Raw genomic sequence first — 25,849 nt, 5'->3', positions numbered from 1 at the left:
GCTAGAAATGGGAGCTGCTTAATTTGTGCCCACTGCCACTCACTTCGTTGGTGATCTCTTGATATGAAGATGTGAATTGAGCATGAGAGTAGGAAGGCTCTGCAAGGGGATCTGGACAGGCTGGATCAATGGGCCAAGATCAGTTGTGTGTATATCTGCCTGATAGAAATGATCTCTGGAGAGATGGCACTTAAGGGGGTCCAGAACTACAAACTCTGTATGAGAGAGTTTGTTTTGCCTAAGCTGAAGAGTTAGTAATTTGACGTGAGCCAAAGATAAGGGAAAGCTGCTGCTAATAACTGATTGCCCTCCTGGTAAACCATAGAATCATGATTTGGAACCTTAGTGATTTAGTTCCACCCTGTCCTGTCATGGTCAGGGACACCTTAGAATCATAGAATTGCCTGGAAGTGACCTGTAAAGGTCATCCAGTCCAGCCCCACTGCAGTCAGCAGGGACATCCTCAACTAAATCAGGTTGCCCAGAGCCCCATCAAGCCTCACCTTGAAGATCTCCAGGGATGGGGCCTCAACCATTAACCTTAACTAAGGAGTATCTGAACATTTTCTGCAGGAGAGGAAGGGACAATTCTGTAGCTGTGGTCCTGCCCTGTAGCTCCATGGTTAGCGGCTCGGTTTTCCGTGCTCCCCTGATCTGCACATTTTGGGTCAATTTATTGTATTGCAGTTGCAGTTCTGCTGGGTGGCTCCAGTGCTGCCCTCCTCCTGCACTGCCCGCAGTGGGCTGAGTGGGGATGGTACACTTGGCACCAAGCTGTGGCACGCGTTGTGGGAGCAAAAAGCTGCAGGCCCAGCCAAAGCAGAGGTTGGTGCAGACAAAGGCATCAGTGCACAGTTGGTTTGCTGGCATATGATTCCCTTTGTTACTCAGTGCTGACAGTAAAACCCTTGCCAGTAATTCACTCGAGGTTCTGAAGAAAAAGTCATTAACACCTTCTGTTAGCAGCATTAGGTTTCCTGCATACATATAAAGGCTCGGGCTGCAGGTCAGGCGCAAGCAGTTTGCTAAGAGTCAGATGGTATCTGAGCTACCAGCGCGCTAGAAAATTCTTCAGCCTAGCAGCGACAGCTCCTGTCCCTGGCAGGCCATAGCATCAGCAAGTTCCAGTTCCGCTCCCTGCTAGCTGGAGATGGTTCTGATTCACAGCAAAATTGAAATTGCACAGGAGATCAAAATGTTCCGATGCAAAGGGATGTGGCAGACAGACTCTTTTGGCCCTTCAAGCCTATTTTATCATTCGGGGGGAATTTTGCAGTGTTTTGCATGTTCCAAACCTCACAGTGAGAAAAAAAAAGTGAGGTGGGGAGGAGCAACATAAAAAGATGCTTAACTCTCACTTGGCCAAATTGCAGTGCTCATAACCTAAAGAGAAGTGACTGCAGAGACATTGCCTGTTGTCGCAGACACTGGTCTAGGTGTCTCAGCACGGGAAAGAAGGCAGGAAGGGAGGAGCAGTGTTGGACAGAAACGTCACTCATCAGTAAGTCCTTACTGAAGCGCTGATGGGGAATTTTTTACATAGAAATGAGGTTAAATCCCTAAGCAGCTGCTAATCCTCTGCTTAGAGTTGTACAGTATGCATGAGGATGAGGAGAGCCTTTGCATGTGTGTGTGTGTGTCTATGTCCAGAACAAACCTGGGTTTGAATGGCAGAGTGCAGGATTCCCTGGATCCCTGGTGGATATCTATATCCACCTCTATTTAGAGGAGCTGGTGGCTTTGGCTAGCAGGGCTGCCACACTGGCAGTGAATGTGCAGCCTGGAAATCAGCCAGTTTCACCATCTACTTATCTCCTGCTTGGCTTGCTGATGGGGTTGGCAAACTACACCAACACACCACCCTCCCCTTTGCTTCTGAAGGAGATGGGAAAGCTTAAAGATGTTCAGTGTTTGTTGTGCTGAATGCAGATACCACTGAGGGTGATAAAAGCTTCAGCAGCAAGGAGAAGAGAATGAGCTGGCAGACATAAAGTGGCCTTTGTGCTCCTTCAGCTGCTGGTGTGATTACAAGGGAATTATATTCTGATAATGTGGAAAATACATATTCTATAGATCAGATAGATATGTTTCTTCTATATATAAAATATGTGTTCTATTATCTTTATATATAATATATAAATACATTATTATCTTCTCTGTATATTTTACATCTTCCCTCTATAATACAGGGGTTTATCTCTAGAGATATAAAGAGTTCTTAAACCCACAGGCTGCCCAGGGAGGTGGCTGAATGCCCATCCCTGAGGTGTTTCTGAGAGGCAGAGCTGTGGTGCCGAGGGCCATTGCTTAGCCCCAGCCTTGGCAGAGTTAGAGAAGGGTTGCACTCAATCTTAAAGATCTTTTCCAGTTCAAATGATTTGATGACTCTCTCTCTCTGTCTTCAGACAGGCCACCTCTTGACAAAGCACACTGTGCCTGAATGTGGTAAAGAATCACAGAATGACAGGGACCTCTGGAGATCATCGAGTCCCAACCCCCTGCTAAGGCAGGGTGACCTACAGTAGGTTGCGCAGGAACATGTCTGGGCAGGGTTTGACTGTCACAAGAGATGGAGGCTCCACCACCTCTCTGGGTAGCCTGCTCCAGGGCTCCAGCACCCTTAAATTACAGAAGTTCCTCCTCATGTTTGGGTGTTCCAGTTTGTGCCACTTACCCCTTGTCCTGTCCCTGGGCATCACTGAAGAAAGCCTGGGCCCATCCTCCTGCCATCCACCCTTGAAGTATTGATCAGCATTGGAGAGGTCCCCCCTCAGGCTGCTCTTCTCCAGACTAAAAAGCCCCAAGTTCCTCAGCCTTTCTTCTTAAGAGTGATGTGCCAGTCCCCTCAACATCTTCCTAGTCCTAAAAACTCATGTCCTCCTTTTGGAGCTGCTCTCAAACTCACTAATTAATTCCACAACTTGTATCTGTAATTAGCATTATCATCTTTTTCTGAAGAATGAGTTTAAATTCCAGAGAAACCTGTCTGCTTCTGCACCCTCTGTCTCCACACAGAAAAGCTGTTGAGTAAGCACAATCTCCTCATCTGTCAGGAACTCAGGCTAAGCACTAAGCTGAACTGTTTAATTCACCTTGTTCATTAAAATTCAAACAATTATCAGGTCAGAGATGTTAAATTTTGGGTTATTACAATACAGCTGGCAAACAGAGACCGCTGCACCAACTGGGAGATGTAAAACCTCATCTTTGGTGGTCAGGTCATTTTACTGAGCAGCTGAGCAGGAGTTTGAGTCAATGCTTCTGAGCAGTCCATGTCCTGAAGCTATTGCTCTGGGTGACTGATTTAGATGTGGCTTGCACTACCTCCTGTCCTGCACATGGCATCCATTCGGGGGGGGGGGGGGGGGGGGGGGGGTTTGGTGCCTGGGACTGCTTCTGCCTGTCTTCAAGTCCTAGGTAGAGTTCAGTGTATAGAGGAGCAAATGAGCCTGCATGGATGTCGTGATCCTGGGCAACCTGGGGTGGATGACCCTGCCTTAGCAGGGAGGTCCCTTCAAACTGGATTTACCAGTTGTGAAATGAATGTCCGTTAGGAAAGGGCCATTGTGCTGATTTGAGGCTAACTGGAATATTTCAGTGAGAAGACCTAGATGATAGGCTGTGAAAAGGAAACAGTGGTGATGTCTGCTGCACTCATAGGCTTGCTGAGATGGATAAAAGCAAGGCCACAAAACACAAACAAGACAGTGTGTGGGGATCTTTGTCAGACTCTGTGCTTTCTCCCTGCACTTTTGCTATGTAACTAGTCCTTCTGCTTTCTAACCCTCCCTTGCCGACCCTCAAACCTCACCTTGCATGTAAGGCAGACTCTGGGATAAGGTAGCAGGGTGGAAAGTAGGTGGAAGGGTGGTTGGGAGCCCCTCCTGGGCACTCTGGTTTCTGGCAGGGCTGTTGTGTTTCTGTATTACCTTTAACTTGTATATTTCTGTCTATAGCTGTATCTATTTGTGATATATTGTAAGTATCTGCTTGTGCTGTGGATATGAAGCTTCCTTCCTTAACTTCCAGCTCAGTTCAGTCTAGTCTGGGTGATTTCATAAGCGTGGGGGGCAGGTAACTCCCAGACTGTCACAGCCATGAACTTCAGCCGCACTGCTGCTCACTTACTGCGTAATTATCTTCTGACAAAGGCAGGTTGGATACAGCCTTGAGCAAGATGGTCTAGAAGAAGGTGTCCCTACCCATCAGAATTGGCTAGCATTGGAACTAGATGATCTTTAAGGTCCCCTCCAACCCAAACCATTCTGTGGTGTGTCAGAGAATGAACTCAGCTCTATGAGACTTGAAGGATGGTGGGAAGGAGCAATACCAGGTATTCACAATGTGGCCAGCCTGGTCCCAGTTCTCAGCCAGATTTTGGCATACTTCAGAAGAAGCACTAGAACTTTGCCTGGGCACCATGTTGCCTTCGTGCCACACAGATGTGTCCCACTGCAGCCCAGCCTGCATGTGGGTGCAGGAGTCTGGATGATCACAGAACCATTACAGGCCAAACTCACTGTCTGGAAGGTGAACAAGTTTCATTTGGTTCCACTCAATGCACTCCTCCTTCTGTCCATCACACCTGCCTTCTTGGGCTGAACCCTGAACCCACAGACTCACAGATTCATTAGGGCTGGATAAGACCTCTGAGATCCTGTCCAACCGTCAGGCGGCACCACCGTGCCTACTAACCATGTGGAGCTGTTGGGTTGATGGTTGCACTGGATGGTCTTGGGTCTTTTCCAACCACTTCTGTGATTCTGTGAAATTCCCACTGCCATCTCTGCAGCCCTTGCAAGCAGACAGCTCTCCCCAGCCCTTTCCATGAAGCGATTAGAAAGAGTTAAATGAGTGTGATTGCCATGGAAATGTTCAGGCATTCATGTTTGCTGCTCCTCCTGCATCGAATGCCCTTGTGATGGAAGAGAGAGAGCAAACATCAAAAGTACCTTTTAACTTCACAATTCTTTCTAAATTTCTTTAAACTTACAGGCTATACTGCTGGCTTTCAGACTTCAAAGCATGCAGGAAGATCAGGGTCACCCAGAAAATTATTTCTTACAGTTTAATAAAATATGCATGGGAATCGTGTGACCTGCCAGGGAAATTATTTGTGTGTTAGTGTAATGCTGGAACAGTAATTACACACTTTAATTTCTTCCCTTAGCAGCTTCTTTACCAGTAAGAACAGTACTGGATCTAAATTAGGTTGGAAACATCTGCTGTGTCACCAAAGCTGCAACCATTTCCAGAGTGAATTTCTTCTGCATCCATGGGACAAATAGAGAGTAGGTTTTTTAGTATTTGGAGACAAGGAAGCAAGTGAGATCTCTGCCCTGTAGCTCAGAGGATCTGTGATGGCCCATGGCCAGCCTGGCTCTTCACAGGGTTGGAGTTTCCAGATAGTGCTTGATGGTTGCAGAAGTATCTACTGCACATTGCTTTCGTGCAGGAATCACACAACTCTCACTTATGGCCACCACTGTGAAGTACTAAATCCCACAGGATTGGTCTCCTTTGGATTTCTTTCTTTTGGGGATTTCCTCTCACTTTTTCTAATGTATAGATGCCCCTGGCACAGGCTGCTCAGGGAGGTGGTGGAGTCCCCGTTCGTGGAGGTGTGGCCATGGCACTTGGGGCTGTCGTTTGGTGGCCATGGTGGGGCTGGGTTGCTGGTTCGACTCAGTGATCTTAAAGAGCTTTTCCAACCTTAATGATTCTGTGATTGTGTGCTAGTGCAAGGATGTATACTCAGCCTTATCTTCTGACTCAGAACCCCGTCCAAAACCAGGCTGAGTGAAGCCTTTAGCAAGCTGGTCTGGCAGGACGTGTCCCTGAGCATGGCACAGGGTTGGAACTAGATGATCTTGAAAGTCCCTTCCAACCCAGACTTGGTGATCCTGAGGGTCTTTTAGAACCAGGATGTTTCTGTGATTCTGTGGTTTCTGTGATTTGCTATTCGTAGAAAGCTCTTGCTAGGTACAGAAAAGCTCTGTCACTTATTTCAGCCCTGTCTGCCCACCGAGGTGGTGGAGTCACCATCCCTGGAAGTGGCCAAGAATCGTGTAGACATGGCACTTTGAGACCTTGTTTAGAGGGCATGGTGGTGTTGGGCTGATGGTGGGACTCGATCTCAGATCCTTTCCAACCCTAACAATTCTCTGCTCTATGATTCAACATTACACCTCTCCGCATGGCCAGGTGCACATTAACAACAGATTTGTACCTAGGTGCCTTGAAAAGTGGACTATTACCTGCCGGATTGCTCTGCTTCCCACTTGGAACCAAAGTCAGACTAGTGCTGCTATCCTGGGCCGTCAGCTTTCCTCATCCCATCAGCCCCTCCCCTGAGAGGTCAAGCTGGCTATATTTGCATCCAAAGCTTTTTCTACTCTCAGCACACACACGGAATGTTTTTTGCATTCCATTCCCAGAGGTGAGTGACAGCAGAGAGAGGTACCAGAGCTGCTGTACTGCCTCCAGCAAGTGCTCTGAGAAGTCTCTGGCTTGAGTGAGGACTCTGTTTCCTTGGTTACGTTTAGCAAATTTGCATGCCAGCATGGTGCTGTTCATCATCAGACACCAGAGGCTCGGCGGTGGAGAGAGCGCTGGGGAAGTGAGTAGCCTTTGCATTTGCAGCTTCTGCTCTGGAATGCTTAAATGAGGGGCAATCAGTTGTCAACATTTGCACAGCAGGAGAGAGGCAGGGTGGGATGCTGAGTCCTGGAAGCCTTTGGGCATGGAATCAAGAGTGCCAGGGCAGTTCATATGCCTGGCTCTGGTGATGCTTGTGGATCACAGTATCACAGACTGCTTTGGGTGGGAAGGGACCTTGAAAGGTCATCTAGTCCAACCCCCCTGCTGTGAGTAGGGACATCTCCAACTACATCAGATTGCTCAGAGCCCTATCAAGCCTAGCTTTGGATGTCTTCAGGGGTGGAGTCTCCACCTGCTCCCTGGCATCCCGTCGCAGTGTTCCATCACCCTTGTAGCAAAGAAGTTCTTCCATGAGAAGATGATCTTGCTGGGTACTTGTGTCTTGGCCACTCTTTCAGGTCATAGAATCATAGAATCAACCAGGTTGTAAGAGACCTCTGAGAGCATCCAGTCCAACCTATCCCCCAGCCCTATCCAGTCAACGAGACCATGGCACTAAGTGCCTCATCCAGTCTTTTCTTGAACACCTCCAGGGATGGTGACTCCACCACCTCCCTGGGCAGCCCATTCCAACGCCAATCACTCTCTCTGTGAAGAGCTTCCTCCTAACATCCAGCCTATACCTCTCTTGGCACAACTTGAGACTGTGTCCCCTTGTTCTATTGCTGGTTGCCTGGGAGAAGAGGCCTCCCCCCACCTGGCTACAATGTCCCTTCAGGTAGTTGTAGACAGCAATGACATCACCCCTGAGCCTCCTCTTCTCCAGGCTAAACAACCCCAGCTCCCTCAGCCTCTCCTCACAGGGCTGTGCTCCAGGCTCCTCACCAGCTTTGTGGCCCTTCTCTGGACACCTTCCAGCACCTCAACATCCCTCTTGAATTGAGGGGCCCAGAACTGGACACAGCACTCAAGGTGTGGCCTGACCAGTGTTGAGTACAGGGCAGAATAACCTCCCTTGTCCTATTGGCCACACTGCTCCTGATGCAGGCCAGGATGCCATTGGCTCTCTTGGCCCCCTGGGCACACTGTTGGCTCATCTTCAGCCTACTCTCTACCAGCACCCCCAGATCCCTTTCCTCCTGGCTGCTTTCCAGCCACTCTGTCCCCAGCCTGTAGTTGACTGCTTGGGTTGTTGTGGCCAAAGTGCAGAACCCTGCACTTGGCCTTGTTAAATCTCATCCCCTTGGCCTCTGCCCACCTATCCAGCCTGCCTAGGTCCCTCTGCAGGGCTTTCCTACCCTCCAGCAGATCCACAGCTGCTCCTAGCTTGGTGTCATCTGCAAACTTACTGATGCTGGACTCAATCCCCTCGTCCAGATCATCAATAAAGATATTGAACAGGACTGGGCCCAGCACTGATCCTTGGGGCACACCACTAGTGCCAGCTGCCAACTGGATGGGGCACCATTCACCACCACTCTCTGGGCTCTGCCATCCAGCCAGTTCTTGACCCATCACAGAGTGAATCTGTCCAAGCCATGAGCTGCCAGCTTGGCTAGGAGCTTGTCGTGGCAGACAGTGTCAAAGGCAGACAGTGTCATGCACATTGGTGGACTCTGCTGTTACCTGCTCAGCCAGTGTTGTCTTCAACGTGAGGTTCAAAGGGAGACTTTTTCCCAAGGTGTGTGAGAGCAATGGGTGAAGATGAAGTTGACCTGACCAGAGAGGCCAAACTAGTAAAGGCAAACCAGGAGAGGCTATCCTGGAAAGTAAATCTCTTCATGTCAGACAGCACATGGTGAGAACATGAAGGCAGGAAGGGATCAGCTTTGTCTTAGCAGGAAGAGCTTCCCCCTGTGTACTGCAGACATAGTGGACAGATGGTGTCTGTCCCTGCACTAAGCACAGGAGCTGGGGTTCTCCTCTGAGGGAGCTGTGGGCACATAAGTTCTGCTGCAGGTCCAGTGAACAATCCAAAGCCAAAGTAAAGCATCGATACAGTGTCTCTTGTCAGAACATTTGTGTTCAGAAATGCTTCTGCTTTGTTCTTGGTTTCCAGATGCTCTTTGTGAGTCTGGGAGCTGTTTTGATTAGAAATGAGAGCAGAATCCATGGCATAATCTCCAGCTGCCAGAGGAGAAGGTTGTGTCTGCTGCGGGGAAGTTGTGATAGCATCAGGGGAGTGGGCAGCTGGGTATGTGGATCTATTGCGTGACTTTAATAACGGTTGAAAGGCTCTTGCTGGAGACCCCCTGTGCTAGACCCTCTAATGCCTAAAGTGTATTCTCCTTTGGAGTATCTCTGCTCAAATGGTCAGTGTCACAGAGAGGTAAATTCCATGCCAAAGAGATAAAAGAAGCTTGGTCATGTTTCCTTGGGGCTGAGCAGTGTCCTGGAGTCCGGTATACCCCAAAATCCTTCTCCCTCTGTGGTATGAATGGGAGGGGAAAAGGCACGAAAAACCTGTTCCCCTGCCCTGCAGGCGCGAAGCAGGGGAGCAAAGGGCCCGTCCAGCACCAGGGGTGCCCGTGCAGTGCCCGCGCTGGGTCGGGCTGGGGGTCACCTGTGGCCTTGGTGCCCAGGCAGTGCTAACTCTGCTCTTTGTCTAGGAAGGGTACAAATATTGGGGACTTCCCGCCGTGGGGTGCCCGTCTTAGAGTGCTCCCCCGCCTGGGTAGTTCCTGCAGAAGGAGTCCCCTGGCGCTGCGAAGGACAAGCTCCTGAGGGACAGGACCCTGGCGGTCTGCGGACTGCCTGGCAGGGAAAGCTCTGTGACAGAGCTGGTCTGTGGAAGGGCAGCACCCCAGAACTGCCAACCAGTGGCTCTGAAACCAGAAAGGAAACCACTGTGGGTTTGCTGCGAGACAAAGCTTTCTGCTTTCTGCATGCTATAAAACATGTCCCCCTCTGCTTAAATGAGCCAGATCTAACAAAACTGGCTGGTTTTACACTCCCTACATCTGCCTTTTTCTTAATGACCTCCATGCCACAGACCCTGCCTCCCAGCAGTAATTAACCACTCTGCAAGTCACCACAAGCCAGAAGTGAATTACACTTTAGAAAAAGGAAGAATAGATCTGCAGCATCAATACAGTGCAAGCCCCAGTAACCAACTGGGGCCCGCTCCCCTCTGGTGTTTTCCAGTACAGATGTTAGACAGTTTTCAGTAGCTGTCAGTGACCTGCATAACAATGGTGGCAGAATCGAGCTGCGAAGAGATGACGCAGGGGGAAGCAGAGCTGTCCTTGAACACACCGTTTGTTACCCAGCCAAGGAGATGCCTGCTCTGTGGAACTTTCTTTTTTTTTCCCCCAGCCTCTTGCATAAAATGTTGGGGAAATATGCAAATAAGATTAAGCATCTTGCACTGCATTTGATCATATCTTGCAACATCTTAGGGGTGGAGAGAAAAACAGGCATGCCTCAATTCAATGTTCCCTCAGGTTTTCAGTTAACCAGCAGAATGTCTACATGGAGAGCTTGATTCTGCCACTTAGGCTGGCACCAGCTGGGAGTAAATCTATGCAAGTCAACAAAAGCTCCCTCAGGCATACAATACTTGGAGAACTGAAGGCTGCACATCCACCAGCTTACAGCTACAACTCTTGCCCTGACTTTGGAGGAGATCTCTTTGCTCCTGAGGGATGACCTGCTTTGACTGAGGAACCCTCAGGAGCAGCTTCACTGCCTCTGCTGTGCAGCAGTCCTTTTCTCCTGCTTTGCCAAACAATTTCACATTATCCACAGCTGAATTCTTTTCCTGGGCGTGGTGGTTTGCGTGCAGATTGAACTGAAGAGCTCAGATTTATGCACGTTCCTAATCAGGGTGTCTGTTTAGCTTGTACTGCAGCGTACATCACGTGTAGTGATCAGAGAGGCACAGAATTGTTTGGGATGGAAAATCAGTCCAAGATCATCAAGTCCAACCAGCAACCCAACCCTACCATGGCCACTAAGCCGTGCCAAAGAGTGCCATGACCACATGTTTCTTGAACACCCCCCAGGCATGGGGACTCCACCACCTCCCTGGGCAGACTGTGCCAATCTCTGACCACTCTTCCAGCAGAGAAATCTTTCCTCATCTCCATCCTAAACCCTGAGGCCATTTCCTCTCTTGTCACTCTACTTGAGAGTGGAGACTAACCCCCACCTACCTCAGCCTCCTCCAGTCTAAAGAGCCCCGGGTCCCTCAGCTGCTCCTCAGCAGCCCTGTTCTCCAGACTCTTCATCAAGTTCATTGCCCTTCTCTGGAGAGGTTGCAGCACCTCACTGTCAATGTGGTGCCACTCTCAAATTTCTTGATGCAAGAAAGACAAAAAGGACAAGAGGAAATGGCCTCAGGTTGCACCAGGAGAGGTTCAAGTTGGACATGAGGAAAAAATTCTACTCTGAAGGAGTTGTCCAGCCCTGGCCCAGGCTGACCAGGGCAGTGGTGGAGTCTGTGTCCCTGAAGGGCTGTAAAAGCTATGTAGATGTGGTGCTGAGCAACGTGGTCTAATGGTGACCTGGCAGTGCTGGATTAACAGTGGTACTCAATGATCTTAAAGGTCTTTTCCAGCCAAAATAATTTTGTGCTTCTGTAACTTGGGTTGGCATGGCCAGGACTGCCACATTGAAGTGCACTGCATCACCCTTTTTCAGCAGTGTTTACCTCAATTGACACCCAACTGGGACACATCTCATTGTTTAGATCTCTGCTGAGTTTGCTGGGAGGAGAGCACTGTGGGACGTGGTTCAGTGGCCATGGTAGTGTTGGGTTGCTGGTTGGACTGGGTGATCTTAGAGGGCCTTTCCAACTGAAAGGATTTGATCTGAATGCTGCTCTGCAGTGGTTGCCTTTTTACATGGAGGAAACTCAGGCTTGTAAATGAGACTTCTGAAGCAGCACGATGGAAATGTTTTCCTCCGTCTAAGTACACATTGCAGAGGCTGACAACAAAGGCCATCTTTGAATTTGCTCTGCCCAAATCCTTTAAACCTGTAGGAAATAGATTAGTCAGAATAAACCTTTTAATCTATTGGAAATTAATTAAGTAATCCTTACTGGAGAGAGAACACAAAACCTGAGACACAAATTGGCTTTGAAGATCAGAGGAATTAATTAAAAAGTTATTTTTATGGCCATCAGAACTTAACATTGCAGTCAACATTTTACACTCTGCTGTGTTTATCCAGGCTGGAAAGATTCCTGGGTGAAACCTGGAGGAAAGACCCTCTTGCTGTCTGGCTTCATGTCTCGGCGTCTGGAGAAGTGGTGTCACCAGCAGCCATGGGGTCTACCTCCAGGCACCAACCTCTGCCCTCTAGCAGAAGTGGCAGGGGAAGCCAGCAAACAAGCTCCGTCCATTTCATGAGCTGAGCTGGCACTTCCTCTGAGAAACAGAACCCTTGGATGGGGACAGAGAGATCTCAAATTCTACCCATTTCACCTGACGTGAAGGCTGGAGCTGGAGCAGAATCAGGACCAGGAGCTTACCTGATGATTCTGTCACGATGGAGAAGCAGCCTGCAAAGGGACTCTGCTTAGGTTGAACCTCCTGGGTGTGGATCCTGGGGTTCATTTATGCTTTTCTCGTGTGGTTAGGATGACAGCTCAAGTGTTTGACATCTGCACAAAGCATCTCTGGGGAAAAAGAGTGAAACCAAATAACAAACAATTAATTTCCAACTTTACTGCCAGTTTGGATGAGGCTTTGAGTAACCTGGTCTAGTGATAGGGGGTTGGAATTAGATGATCTGTAAGAGTAGAGGTCAAGAGGCTGGGGCTGTGGTGCCCATGACAGGACAAGGGGCAGTGGGCACAGACTGGAACCCAGGAGGTGTCACTTGAACTTAAGGAGAGACTTCTTTGGTGTGAGGGTGCTGGAGCCTGGAGCAGGCTGCCCAGAGAGGCTGTGGAGTCTCCTGCTCTGGAGACTTTCAAAACCTGCTTGGACTTGTTTCCTGTGCAACCTTGTCTAGGTGGCCCTGCTTTAGCAGGAGGGTTGGACTGGATGATCTCCAGAGGTCCCTTCCAGCCCCATCATCCTGTGATTGTATGATTTTGTGGAAGCACAGACAGTAAACTTAGACTGCACCTACCCAAATAAACAGGCAGGTTCAGGTAGATCTGACAGATTAAAATATTTCTGTGTGCCTTATAGTTTAGATTGAGACTGGAGGTTAGGAAAACATTCTTGGCAGTGAGGTTGGGGAGACACCGGAACAGGCTGCCCAGGGAGGCTGTGGATGCCCCCTCCTTGGAGGTGCTCAAGGCCAGGCTGGATGAGGCCTTGAGCAAGCTGTGCTGGTGGATGGTGTCCCTGCCCCTGACAGAGGGTTGGAACTGGATGGTCTTGAAAGTCCCTTCCAAACCAAACCCTTCTGTGATTCTCTGATTTTAACCTTTTTGCTTGTGGATCTTCCTTCATGCCAGGGAAATGTCTTCAGTCTGGTTGCAGCTTCCATTAGACCAAATGGCAGGTTTCCACAAGACTGGTGACAGTACTCTGCCCCTCAGAGACTCACATCCTCAGTTCTCTTATTTTTAAGGCAGGCTGAAGAACTGGAGAGAAAGCTCTGCCAGAGCAGCAGATCCTGATGACTGCAGTGCAGGAGGTGTTGGAAACCAGGACAGCAGCCAGAGAAGGTGCAGAGCAGTCCCACGGCTGGCTCAATAGCTTCACTTCAAAGGCAGGCAGAACCCACATCTGGGAAGAGGCAAAGCCTTTGTCTGCAGCTCCCCTGAAGTGAGTGTTTAAATAGTTTTTTTCTTCCTTAACATCTGGGGAAAAAACTCGAGGGACTTGCTGTGTTTGAAGCATATCTCAAGGTGATCTCCTTGAGTGCAGATAGTAAAGGCTGCTGTAAATACAGGGAGGAGATCAAGGCAGCTTTCTCTGCGGGGGCAGGAGCAGTTACAAGGTGTTTCTGCAGCAGCAGTGCCTCACTGCAGTCTGCCAGGACTCCCCGAGGTTCATGAGACCTCCAAATGTACACCAGAGCAACCCTGCCTGCTGGACTCACCAGCTCCAGCGTTCCTCTGCCAGCCCTGGAGGTGCTTCTGTGATTTGGGTCCAGAATCACAGAATGGTGGGGACTGGAAGGTCCCTGAATCAGAGATCACTGAGTCCATCCACCCTACTAGGGCAGGATCACCAAGAGTGAACCACACAGGAACATGACCAGATGGGTTTGGAATGCCTCCAGAGACAGAGACTCCATCACCTCTCTGGGCAGCTACTCCAGGGCTCTGCCACCCTCAAAGGGAAGATTTTTTTCCTTATGTTTAGGTGGAACTTCCCTAGGTTTCAGTTCATGTCCACTTCCCCTTGTCCTGTCATCACTTAAAAGGGTCCAGCTCCATCCTCATGACCTCCACACTTTAGCTGTTGATCAGATCCTCTCTCAGGCTGTTCTCCAGGCTCAGCAGCCCCAAGGTTCTGAGCCTTTGCTCATCAGGTAGCTGTTCTGGTTCCCTCATCATCTTAGTCGCTTCCTGCTGGACTATCTCCCGTAGTTCCTTGTCCCTCTTGAATTGGAGAGCCCAGAACTGGACACAGTACTCCAGATGTGGTTTCACCAGGGAAGAGGAGGAGAACCTCCCTTGACCTGCTGGCCACACTCTACTCGATGCTCCCCAAACTACTGTTGGCTTTCAGAAAGCAAGCATCTGGTAGAGCTTGTCCAGGAGTGGTGCTGCACTTGGCAGAGCAGGCAGCAGTGGCTGTCTTGCCTTTACGGCTCTCAAGAAGAAGCATTCAGCTGTGGCTGTGTTCAGCCTGAAAAAAGTCAACGTGCAAATAGAATACTTGTCTGACATTCCAAATCTGCTGGAACCCTTGTTAGAAAGGAAAAAATGGAGCCCCCTTCTAAGCACAGTAGGGCTGCAAGATTGCTGGCTGCTAAATCATGGAAGAGAAGAAATGAGAAACTCTTTGGAGGCTAAAGCTGGTTAAGAGGGATTAAAATACATAAAGTTATTCATTCTGTGGGGCATTTCTGCCAGCTCTGCATGCACTCATTCTGAGGCTGTTAGCTGCTTTTGCCTGTAAAAGATGCATGTGCTGTGCCCAGGCAGGGAGAGCAGGAGCTGCACTTCCTACACCATGTGCTCTGCTCCTCAGCTTCCACCCAGGCTGAACTTAGAGACAGAGGCTTGGAAAAGACCTTGGAGGTCATCGAGTCCATTCATCACCCAGCACCACCATGGCCACTGAACCATGTCTCACGGTGCCGTGGCCACAAGTTTTTTAAACACCCCCAGGCATGGGGACTCCACCACCTCCCTGGGCAGCCTCTGCCAATCCCTGACTACTCCTGCAGCAAAAAAAATTTGCTCATCTCCAGCCTAACCCTCCCCTGGCACAGCCTGAGGCCGTTTCCTCTCTTCCTGCCACTTGTTACTAGGGAGCAGAGCCCAACCCCAGCTTGCTGCAGCCTCCTCTCAGGGAGCTGCAGAGAGCAATGAACTCTGCCCTCAGCCTCATCTCCACAGTCAACACCCCCAGGGCCCTCAGCTGCTCCTACCCAGCCCTGTTCTCCAGACCCTTCCCCAGCTTCCTTGCCCTTCTCTGGGCCTGCTCCAGACCCTCAATGTCCTCCTTGCAGTGAGGCCCCAAACCTGACCCCAGCACTTCAGCTGTGGCCTCCCCAGTGCTGAGTGCAGGGCACAGTCCTGCCCTGCTCCTGCTGCCCACACCACTGCTGATCCAGGCCAGGCTGCTGGTGCCCTTCTTGGCCACATGGGCACCCCCTGGCTCATCTCCAGCTGCTGTCACCCAGCACCCCCAGGGCTTTCTCTGCTGGGCACTTCCAGCCACTCTGCCCCCAGCCTGCAGCCTTCATGGGGTTGTTGTGACCCAAGGGCAGGATCCAGACCTTGGCCCACAGATTTAGCCTGGCCAGATCCCTTTGCAAACCCTTCCCACCTTCAAGCAGATTAACACTGCCACCCAATTTAGTGTTGTCTCCAAACTGACCAAGAGTGAAGCCAGCTTCTGTCTGGGGAACCTCAGCTGATGCTATGAAATAACACTGGTGATGGTGGGTAAGGAGCTGGAGCCTTGGTGTCAGTCCATTCCTACTGCAGGTTGCATGTGCGTGGTGAGTGTCCCAAGTCAAACCCCGGAGCCTTTCCTGAAGGTTAACAGCTGAATTGGCAAATTTGTCCTTGCTAATATCCAGCTGCCCTTTGCATGCATGAAATGTGCCTGAAACCCTTCGCACAGCCTGCACTGCAATCCAGCTCTGAGAGCAGGGAGCACCTGGGTCTCTCGAGGTACACAACCCTGGAGGTCATCCCCAGGTACACAACAGGGCACTCTTCAGGTCTTGCCCATGAAGGCTGGGTACCACTGCATGGATGGAAGCTTGATCTCCAGCACCAGAGCAATCTGCAGTTCCTCCAGTGCAAGTGATGCCTCCTGGGTTCCAGTTTGTGCCTGTTGCCCCTTGTCGTGTCACTGGGCACCACTACAGAGAACCTGGTCCCATTCTCTTGAGCTCCACCCTTTAAATATTGAAAATTATTCATCAGCTCCTGTCTGGGGTTGCTCTTCTCCAGCCTCAACAACCCCAGGGCTCTCAGCCTCTCCTCCTCAGAGCAATGCTCCAATCCCCTCAGTATACTTCTGGCCCTCCATTGGACTCTCTCCAGCAAGTCCCTGTCCCTCTTGAGCTGGGGAGCCCAGAACTGGACACAGTACTGCAGCTGTGGCCTGGCCAGGGCTGAGTAGAGAAGGAGAGCTTCCCTTGACCTGCTGGCTGCACTCTTCTCAGTGCATCCCTTCTTGGCCACCAGGGCACGTTGCTGGCTCGTGGTGAACTTCTTGTCCACCAGCACTCCCAGGTTCTTCTCCCCAGAGCTGCTTCCCAGAAGGTGCCCCCTCAGCTGTACTGGTGCAGGGGTTGTTCCTCCCCAGGTGCAGGACCCTTCACTCGCCCTTGGGGAACTCCTATTCCCAGCTCTCCAGCACAGATGGTTATTTCCCTGGAGCACTGCAGAGCCCAAACCCCGTGGCTGTCAGGTGCTGACTGGGGAGAGCAGGAAGCACCTGCTCAGCTTTGAGCACTAGCTTCAGTGTGTTTAAAGTTAATCAAGTGCTTAAGCTTTTTCCTCTGTAGGGATTCTTCTCTGCGTAAGCGCCTAAGAGAAAATAGGTGAGAGATAAAGAGCAGCTGTAATGAGGCTGCAGATGGGCCAAGGAGAAGGGGATTAGGAATGCTTTCAGGTTGAAGGAGGACTGGGGTTTGAATATCCACCTCCTACAGTGAGACATGGAAGAGCTGTGGTAAATGTGCTAAATCTCATCAGGGCCATTTAATGTCACTGCTTTAACAGAAGCGTCTTTGCACTCCGAGAATCCACCAGGACAGGAGGTGAGCCAGGCAGGCTGTTGTGGAAGGTGACCACATTCCTTCTGCGAGGATGAGGCTCCTTTCTGCTGCACTCTGCAGTAAACACAGAGCTGCTGCCTGCTTTAATCGCTGGGAAAATCTTGGAATTGCTTGGGGGTGGTAAAAACACAGCTCTGTGGAACAGCTGAGCTGTGAAACTAGGAGCAAGGTACTCTGGACCAGAGAGGTAGAAACGAGTGTGGGAAAAGTTCTTGTGCAAGCTCTGGTTTATTGGCAGTGCTTCCAGTAACTGGTGAGAAAGACCACAGAGCTGCAGAGCAGAAGAAAGCTTTGTCTGAACTCTTGGATGGCTCTGAGAACGAGGAGTTCTGTCAGCAAGGCTCAGCAGTTGTTACTGTTCAGAGAACCACAGAACCACAGAATGGTTTGAGTTGGAAGCAGCCTTCAATCAGCCCTGTCCTCCTGAACACCTCTAACAGCCTCCCTGGTTCCTCCCTCTCTCTTTCTAACCCCTTGCTGTGGACACTGGGGACACATCTCTTTGATTGTCTCTGACTTCAAAGGGCAAGTTCAAGTCACTGATTTAAGCAGAGCCATGTAATTTTAAACATAGCTTATAGTATGAAGGTGCTGCAGAAAGCGTTCGTCAAAGCAAGAACATCAGGATCCCTGACCCCAAAACCTCAGCAGCTTTTACTGTGACCACTTTCTGATGCCTAAATATCCTAGCAGTGAGTCTTTAATACAGCATGGCTGTGTGAGGTTTGGAGGTGGTCAGCAGCAGCTTTTGTCTTTGAAGGCTTATTTGGCAACATTGAGGCAGGAGATGACAAAGAAATTCTTGAGAGTGAGGGTGGGCAGGCTGCCCAGGGAGGCTGTGGATGCCCCCCTCTGGAGGTGTTCAAGGCCAGGCTGGATGAGGCCTGGAGAAAGATGTCCTGGTGGGAGGTGTCCCTGCTCATGGCAGGGGGCTGGGGCTGGATGATCTTGAAGGTCCCTTCCAACCCAACCCAGTCTGTGATTCCATGGACATTGCATTTTAGACAGGTCAAAGATAGGACTCTGTGCAGGAAATCCAAAGGTAGAATTTGAAATGGCCAGTTTGGGTTTTACAGAATCGAACCCTAACTGATGAATGACTGCAAAATCCCTTTGCACTTCCTTGGCTTACAGCACCTTTGGCATCAACAGAAGCTGGCTCTTAAGTACCAAGGTCTGCCTTTTTTTGAGAAGAAAGAGAATGAGCTTTCTGCACATTGCTAAGGAGCTTGAGAGAGCACAGAGCGCAGTAGGACATCTTCACTTTGCATTGCCTTTGTGGCAGTCATTTTTGTTGTGCTGTTAGGCAGTAAAGGTCTGGGTGAACAAAATGCCTTCCCTGGAGACGTCGCCTTTGAGTCCTGAATTCTCATGCCCTGGTTATTGTAGCCAGTCCATTATTAACCCATGGAACCCATTACAGAGTCACCTTACAGAATCATGAAATGGTTGTGTTGGAAAAGCCCTTCAAGGTCCAGCCCAACCATTCTCTAACTCTGCCAAGCTGGGGCTAAGCCCTCAGCACCATATCTCTGCCTCTTGGAATCACCTGCAGGCATGGGGACTCCACCACTCCCTGGGCAGCCTGTGCCAATCCCTGACCACTCTTGCAGCAAAGAAATTTCTCCTCATCTCCAACCTTAAACCTCCCCTGGGGCAGCTTGAGGTCATTTCCTCTGCTCCTGTCCCTTGTTCCCAGGCAGCAGATCCCAATCCCAGCTGGCTGCAGCCTCCTCTCAGGGTGCTGCAGAGAGCAATGAGCTCTGCCCTCAGCCTCCTCTGCTCCACACTGCACATCCCCAGGCCCTCAGCTGCTCCTCCCCAGCCCTGTTCTCCAGACTCTTCCCCAGGTTCCTTGCCCTTCTCTGGGCCTGCTCCAGACCCTCAATGTCCTCCTTGCAGTGAGGCCCCCAAACCTGACCGCAGCACTCCCAAGTGTGGCATCCCCAGTGCTGAGCCCAGAGGCAGTGGGGAGCAGAACCTCTTTCCTTGTACCAGCATCATGCTTCTGCCCTGCACTGCAGGTGCTCTCCTGTAGCTTCAGGAGTGCAGGAGCATGCAGAGGACAGCATCTATCTGCTCAAAACCAGTGCCATGCATCTCATTTCCAGCTTTTATTTCTTACAGTATGCTCCAACATCTTCTCTCTTCCTTGCAGTATGAGAAAGCAAATGACCTAAGCCAAGTCACTGCTGGAGTGTGGCTGCTGCTTGTCTGATGCTTTCCCAAAGCTGAGCGCAGCCCCATCCCACTGCAGAGCCTTTCCTATCATGGGTAGGAAATGAGTTGGGGAGTTGCTCATCCTGAAGGAATCCAGCCAGTTTCAGAAGTAGTAAATTAGGCATATTCCCCCAGGATCAGGGCATTATCAGTCAATGAGAAGGATTAATTTAGGTCTCAATATCTTCTGCTCTCCATAATCTTTGCTTCTGGTGCACATCAGAGAGCGCTTTGCCCCACACGATCAGCCCAGGCGCTATCAGTGTTCATCTCACCTCTCATTTCGTTTTCCCAGTGCTCTAATAATGAAAAGAGTTTTTATCTGTGTGTGTATCTAAAGGTGATCCTCCCACTTTGAGCAGATGGTTGTGTTCCCAGATTTAAGAAAAAATATGGAATATAGAGTAGGGTGAATCACTGGAAGATATCCACCACACTGGGGCTTCTCAGCGTGGGTAGCTGGGTACAGAACATATATTTCCTTCACAGAGTCAGAGAACAGCAGAGATTGGAGGGACCTGTGGAAATCATCCAGTCCAGCCACACTGCAAAGCAGGGTCACCCACAGCAGCCTGCCCAGGATTGCCTCCAGGCAGGTTTGGAATCTCTCTACAACCTCTCTGGGCAGCCTGCTTCAGGGCTCTGCCAGCCTCCAGGTGGAGAATTTTCCCCATGTTTTCATTCTGGGTCCCCCTGCTCTAGCAGGGGCTTGGATGTGGTGATCCTTAAAGGTCCCTTCCAACCCAAAGCAGTCAAGGATTCTGTGAAATCCCAGTGGACACCAGCACATTCTGGCTTGCTGATGGGTGTCCAGGAGTTTCCCATCCTTCAAGTAAAACTCTCTTCCCTTTTTAAATCCTCAAGTTCCACTCATGCTTCAACAACAGGACCTTGATGTCACAACTGGCTTTGTGTGGATAAGGATCCACACAGAGGACAGACTACTGTGGTGGCCACTCCTAGGTACAGCAAGATCTTATTACAGGCCATGCTGGAAGGGAAAATGAAGTCTGAGCAGTGTGGCTCCTTTTACATGAGTGTGTGGCTTCATGTACGGGACAGGTTTTAGCTCACACTTCTTTGTAAATAGCCTCAGACAGTGTAGGATGTCCTGGCCCTGTTGTTGCTGCTCTGCAGCTGTCTTCTCATGCCTTTTAGAAGCCTCTTCCCTGCTCTGCTTTCAAAATGTTATCAGAAGTAGGATTAATAAAGATACACTGGGGAGCTTCTTATCTCTTAGAGGAATTATGTTTATGATAATACTAATAAAAAGCTTTATTCTTGGAAGAGCACTGGAGGGGGAGGGAAGCCGGAAAGAAGACTCGCGTAGGAGAAGAGGCAGTGGAGAGGTGAGACAGGGGCATTACAGCTCAGCCTCCCCCACCAAACCCTCAAACCCAAATACCTCTGAACATTGAGAACATCTGAAGCCAGATCAGAACAATCTTGATCTGGACCCCTACCTTGCTCTTCAAATTTGGGATGGATGAGCTGGTTCTGATGAGAGAAGATCCATCCTGAGACGTTCTGAAACTCAGTGGAGCTCAGTTTACCTTTGACAAGAAGATGTCAGCAGCTTTCCTGCTTCGTGTGTTCAGCCAGATGTGGAAATAACACAGCACGAAAGATGTGCCACTTGGGGCCGTGGTTTAGTGGCCATGGTGGTGTTGGGTTGCTGGTTGGACTGGGTGATCTTAGAGGGCTTTTCCAACCCGAACCATTCTGTGATTCTTTGAAGAAACCTGTAGCTACCTCCACTGGTTACAAAGAGCAGGAAGCCATTGGGGCTGCAGGAATGTGCTAATGAAGGAATGCTCTTGGAATGTAAACTCAGGTAGGTTTCCAGCAGGCTGTGGGGAGAAGAAACCTGATCCTAGCTAGGGAAGAGGGAGTCATACTTCACATCAATCTTAAAGTTGCATTCCCAAAAGGTACAGTGAAAAGAAGGCAGGAGAAGTGAGAAGTGATCCATCTTGGACAGAAAATGTGACCTCAAGTGTCTCATTGATGTTGACACCCCTGGAGTGGTAGTGAGGTTCTCCATGTCTGCCTTTCTTTCCTCTTCTCTCCAGTCTTCTGTTTTAGGTTGTAAACTGGCTCTGTAAAATGGCATTAGAGAGACAAAGAGCTGCTTAGCTTCTGCCTTCGTTGTGCAGGCCGACTGCTGCCTCAGAGAATCAGAGTCATTCAGGTTGGAAAAGCCTTCTAAGGTCATGTCCAGCCATCAAGCCAACACTGCCATGGCAATTAAACCATGGTCCTAAGTGCCATGGCAGCCTGTGCCAATGTTTGATCATTCCTTTGGTAAAGAAAAGAATAGACAACCTGATAGACAACTCCAGTGCACTTCCAGTGCCTCACCACCCTCATGGCAAGAATTGCTTCCTAGCATCTCATCTCAATCCATCTTCTTCCAGTTTGAAGCCATCACCCCTCATCCTGTCACTCCTTTGTCAAAAGTCCCTCTTCAGCTCTCCTGGAGGCCCTTTCAAATCCTTTCAGGCTGCACAAAGGTCTCCCTGGAGCCTTCTCCTCTCCAGGCTGAACAATCCCAACACTCAGCCTGTCTCCATAGCAGAGATTCTCCCGCCCTCTGATCATCTTTGTGGCCTCATTTGGACCTTTGAGGTCACTTCCAGTCCAACCCATTCTGTGATTCCATGCTTGAATAACTTGGGGTGGGGGCTGAAGCTTTACCATTGCAGAGCAGACTTTAAGTATCACACAGAGAATAATATGAGAGGAACCAGTTCTGCCCCTTACATTAAAAAGAAATAAACCAGAAAAGCAAAAAGCTTGGAGCCCTAAGAAGGGTTTGCAGACCCTGCTGCAGGCTGCCAACACTGGCCTGCAGCTGGGAGGTGTTGGCTGAATTGCTGAATTCTCTTCTGACTCCACTTCTCTGTTTTTCTTGTTTCCCAGGTGATTGCTTCTGGTGTTTTTTGATCTGTCTGCTGTATCCTGAACATTTTCCATGCATCAGTGACTGGGAATATTTTAAGCTGGCGTCAAAGACAGAGTCTGTGGGGAAGTCTGCACACAAAGAATCCTTCTTCATTGTTCTGGCTCAGCAGTGATCGTGCCTTTTGCCAGCTGCTTCTCCTGCTGCAGCAGCAGAGCAAACTAAAAATAATCAATCAGATCATGATCCCCAATCCATAGTCTCATTTCCAGAGCCAAAGCACTACTGGATGACAGAAAATACTCAACTCCATTAGCAGCAGCCATCCGGCAGAGCCCAGCTTGGCAGAGCCCAGGCTAATGGCTGTGCAAGGAAGCACAGGAGAGGCCACACAGGAAGATGATACAAAGAGGAACCACAGTTGTAGATGAGGAGTAGAACACAATGAAATGGGCTGGAGGACTCTGGAATGTCCTCTGGCATAAGGAACCAACCTCATCTCTGTAAGCTTTGTGCAGGAAAAATGCCCTAACAGAGAATCACAAAATCCCAGCATGGCAGGAGTTGGAAGGGACCTCTGGAGATCATCAAGGCCACCCCCTGCCCGAGCAGGATTACTCAGGGCAGCTCACACAGGCTCACATCCAGATGGGCCTTGAAAGTCTCCAAAGGAGAAGACTCCACAAGCTGTCTGGGCAGCCTGCTCCAGGACTTCAGCACTCTCACATTTTCCTCGTGTGGAGGTGGAACTTCACAGAGTTCCCACCTGGGCACCCCTGGCTCATCTCCAGTTGCTGTCACCCAGCACCCCCAGGGCACTTCCCATCCACTCTGCCCCCAGCCTGCAGACTTCATGGGGTTGTTGTGACCCAAGGGCAGGACCCAGCCCTTGGCCTTGTTGTACTTCATCCCACTGGCCTCATGCCATCGATCCAGCCTGTCCAGACTTCTCTGTAGCCTTCCTCAACACTCCCTCCCAGCTCCGTGTCATCTGCTGCAAACTGGCTGAGGGAACCTCAACGCCCTCATCCAGGTCATTAATAAAGACATTAAAGAGAACTGGCCCCAGCACTGAGCCCTGAGGATCACCACCAATGACTGTCCTCCAGCTAGAAGCTACAAGGTCTGGAAGTGGTGCAAAAGAAGGAAGGTACTCCTGAAGACAGGGTGAGGGAAGAAGGGAGAAGTCCAGAGGGAAGATGATGTTTAGTGAAAAGCTGTCTAGGAAACAGCTCCCTTGAGAAGAGTTAATGGCTGCATTCAGGAGCCTGTAGCTGTCTCTAGGACATCACAGTGTTACACCTGGGTCCTAGAAGGAAACCTGAACTGAAGCCAGCGGAGCCCAGCAGAGATCAGAACTTCTGGAAATAGCTTCTTCTGCAGAGGAAGGAAGGTTCTGTGCTGAGAGTCATGTGTGTCCTCTCAGCGTCTCTTCCAGAAACAGCCTCTGCTGCCTGTGTCTGTAGGGCTTTGGACACCAGCTGCTGCTGCTGCTGCTGACGTTTGGATTCTGAGCTGGAAATCCTGTTTACCAAGTTACCACTTGCCTTGGTAAAGAGTTCCAGCTCCTTACTGCTGGGACCCATGGGGCTCTGCGGAGAAGAAAAAGGACTAATTGGAAGGACATAATTTCTCTGGCAAAGTCAGCCTCTTGCTCTGTCCATGAGCGTGGCAGCAGTGTGGTTTCTGGAATGGCCTTCTTGTTCCAGAACATTCCCTGAGCAGGAGCTCTATGCTGTGACATTTGCCACTAGATGTTGGCTGCTGATGCATTTCTCCGAAGGCAGGCCTGATCGTGCTGGAGAACACTTCTGTGGAGGAAGCTTCCTGCTGTGGTTGATATTTGTCCCCCTGCTCTGGAAGGTTGCTCCATGTGATGACAAAGGCTGAAGGTAGGTGCAGGTGGTGGCAGGGGACATCAAAGGGCCTGCTGCAGGGTCTGCTAGGGCAAGCAGCCTTCTCTCAAGGGTGGTTTTCCCCTATTGTGTGAAAGGAATTTCTGGACAGGTTGTTCAAGGCCAGCCTGGATGAGGCCTTGAGCAAGGTGTTCTAGTGGGAGGTGTTCCTGCCCATGGCAGGGGGTTGGAAGTGGATCATCTGTAAGGTCACTTCCAACCCAACACGTCCTAGGATTGTATGAATCTGTGGAGAGTGAGGAAAGCAGCTGAGTTTTGTCAGTGCCACAGCCTGGCTGACTTGCTCTGGTGCTGGTGGTGGTGGTTTCTACCTAGGCAAGACTTCCTTGGCTGTCTGCATCTCAAGTCAAGCTGCTGTGGCACCAGTCCAGGGTAGAGAGAATCTGCTGAGGACCTTTTTGAGAGGTGGAAGCAGAGCTGAGCAGGCCAGAATGTGTGGGAGGAGTTGGCAAGGTGAGAGGGAATGAGGTACCTCCATCGGCACCAGGCCTGGGAAGGACTTGGTGGGAGAGAGGAGCCAAGCTGGGGCCTGCTCTTTGTTAGAGGGCAGGGTGTGGAGATGGGTGTCCTTAGCCAGCCCCACGCCATGCAGGTGTGGAGAGCACATGAGGTGGGAACGCGCCGGAGCCTCGGCGCTCTCGGATCGCCGCTCGCTTCGGCTCAGGCTTGGCTTAAGCAGCTGGGGCCAGCGGTGCTCACGGTGGGGCTGCATCCGAAGCACGCCAGGGAGCCACAGCTCAGGGGGCTTCCTGTGGGGTGGGTGCAATTTTTGTCAAATCTCACACCTGGGAAGCCTTGGAAGGGAGGGAAGGACTGGTTGTAGCACTGTCTATCTCCATTCTTTAAGCAAAACTCCTGCTTAGCATAAACGGCTCCTGATACCCAGCACAAGGGTGGCAGAGGGTGCAGGTTTACCACAAGTGCAGCTCCTGAGACATCCTCAGTGGTTCTCTGGTGCTGGCCATGTGTTGCTCATAGAACACATTCTGTTCTCATGATTCTCCCACTTGAAGAGGGGAGGAGTGCCTCAGGATGGAACAAGGAAGGAAAATGCTTCTGAATGTGGTGACTGTTCCCCTTCTCTTCTGGTCTGGGAGTCAGGTTCCTGCCTGAGGAGTGGTGACAGTCCTTATCCTTTCATCTGCACTATCGTTTGCTTCTCCCTGTTTGCTCCTCCTGCTGTCAGTCATCTGCACATGGCATATGGCCACATGATGTCATGTGCTAAGGTACAAGGCGTATCCAGCCAGTCTGGCAAGGGCTCCAGTCTGAGCCTTATTTCTCTGTCTAGGTGTTATACTTTTTGCTTCCAGCTTTCACTTTGCTGATTTTGTTGGTTTGGTTTGTTTTTTTTTCCTTTTCTTGACTCATTCCCATCTTACTGAGCTGCTTTTTTTTCTTTCCTGACTTGTTTTTTCCTTTAATTTCCCTATCTTAGCACATCTCACTTTTTCTCTCCCACTTTGCAGCTCCACTCCACCCTTCTCACATGCCTTCAGCCCATCTCCTCACTGTTTCCACATCAGCACCATTTTGCTTTTCCCTGCTGTACGTCATGGAGCCCCTCTCAATCCTCCTATGCTGGACGTCAGCCACTCTCAAAAGGAAAGGGAGGTCAGGTGAAGCCCAGACATCATCCTTTCTGCCCTGCTTATCTCCAGAAAACTGGGGAAAGTCTGCTGGGGTAAGGGACGTGGAAGCCCTCACTGGCTGCTGAGCTTTACTCTTCTCTCAGTGGGACTGAGCTTTCATCTGTAAGGGTCTCACTTAGGAGAATCACTGACTTGGGTCAGAAGGGACCTTCAAGACCACCCAGCCTCAACCCCCTGCCGTG

The 25,849-nt window shown here is 50.3% G+C and overlaps 1 long non-coding RNA gene across 2 annotated transcripts in view; it reads left to right on the top strand.

The window, feature by feature from the left end:
• Positions 1-1,400: 1,400 nt before the first annotated feature.
• The window catches only part of LOC135187821 (uncharacterized), an 83,797-nt gene continuing 59,348 nt past the window's right edge, over positions 1,401-25,849 (top strand). For both annotated transcript variants that reach the window (XR_010307461.1, XR_010307460.1), the window contains exons 1-2: positions 1,401-1,501; positions 22,120-23,991. This is a non-coding gene — a long non-coding RNA (uncharacterized LOC135187821). The remainder of the gene's footprint in view (positions 1,502-22,119; positions 23,992-25,849) is intronic.

This window comes from Pogoniulus pusillus, chromosome 28, assembly GCF_015220805.1.
Source record: "Pogoniulus pusillus isolate bPogPus1 chromosome 28, bPogPus1.pri, whole genome shotgun sequence".
NCBI lineage: Eukaryota > Metazoa > Chordata > Aves > Piciformes > Lybiidae > Pogoniulus > Pogoniulus pusillus.
Note: the sequence above shows the minus strand (reverse complement) of the source record. Positions and strands in the feature narration are given on the sequence as shown.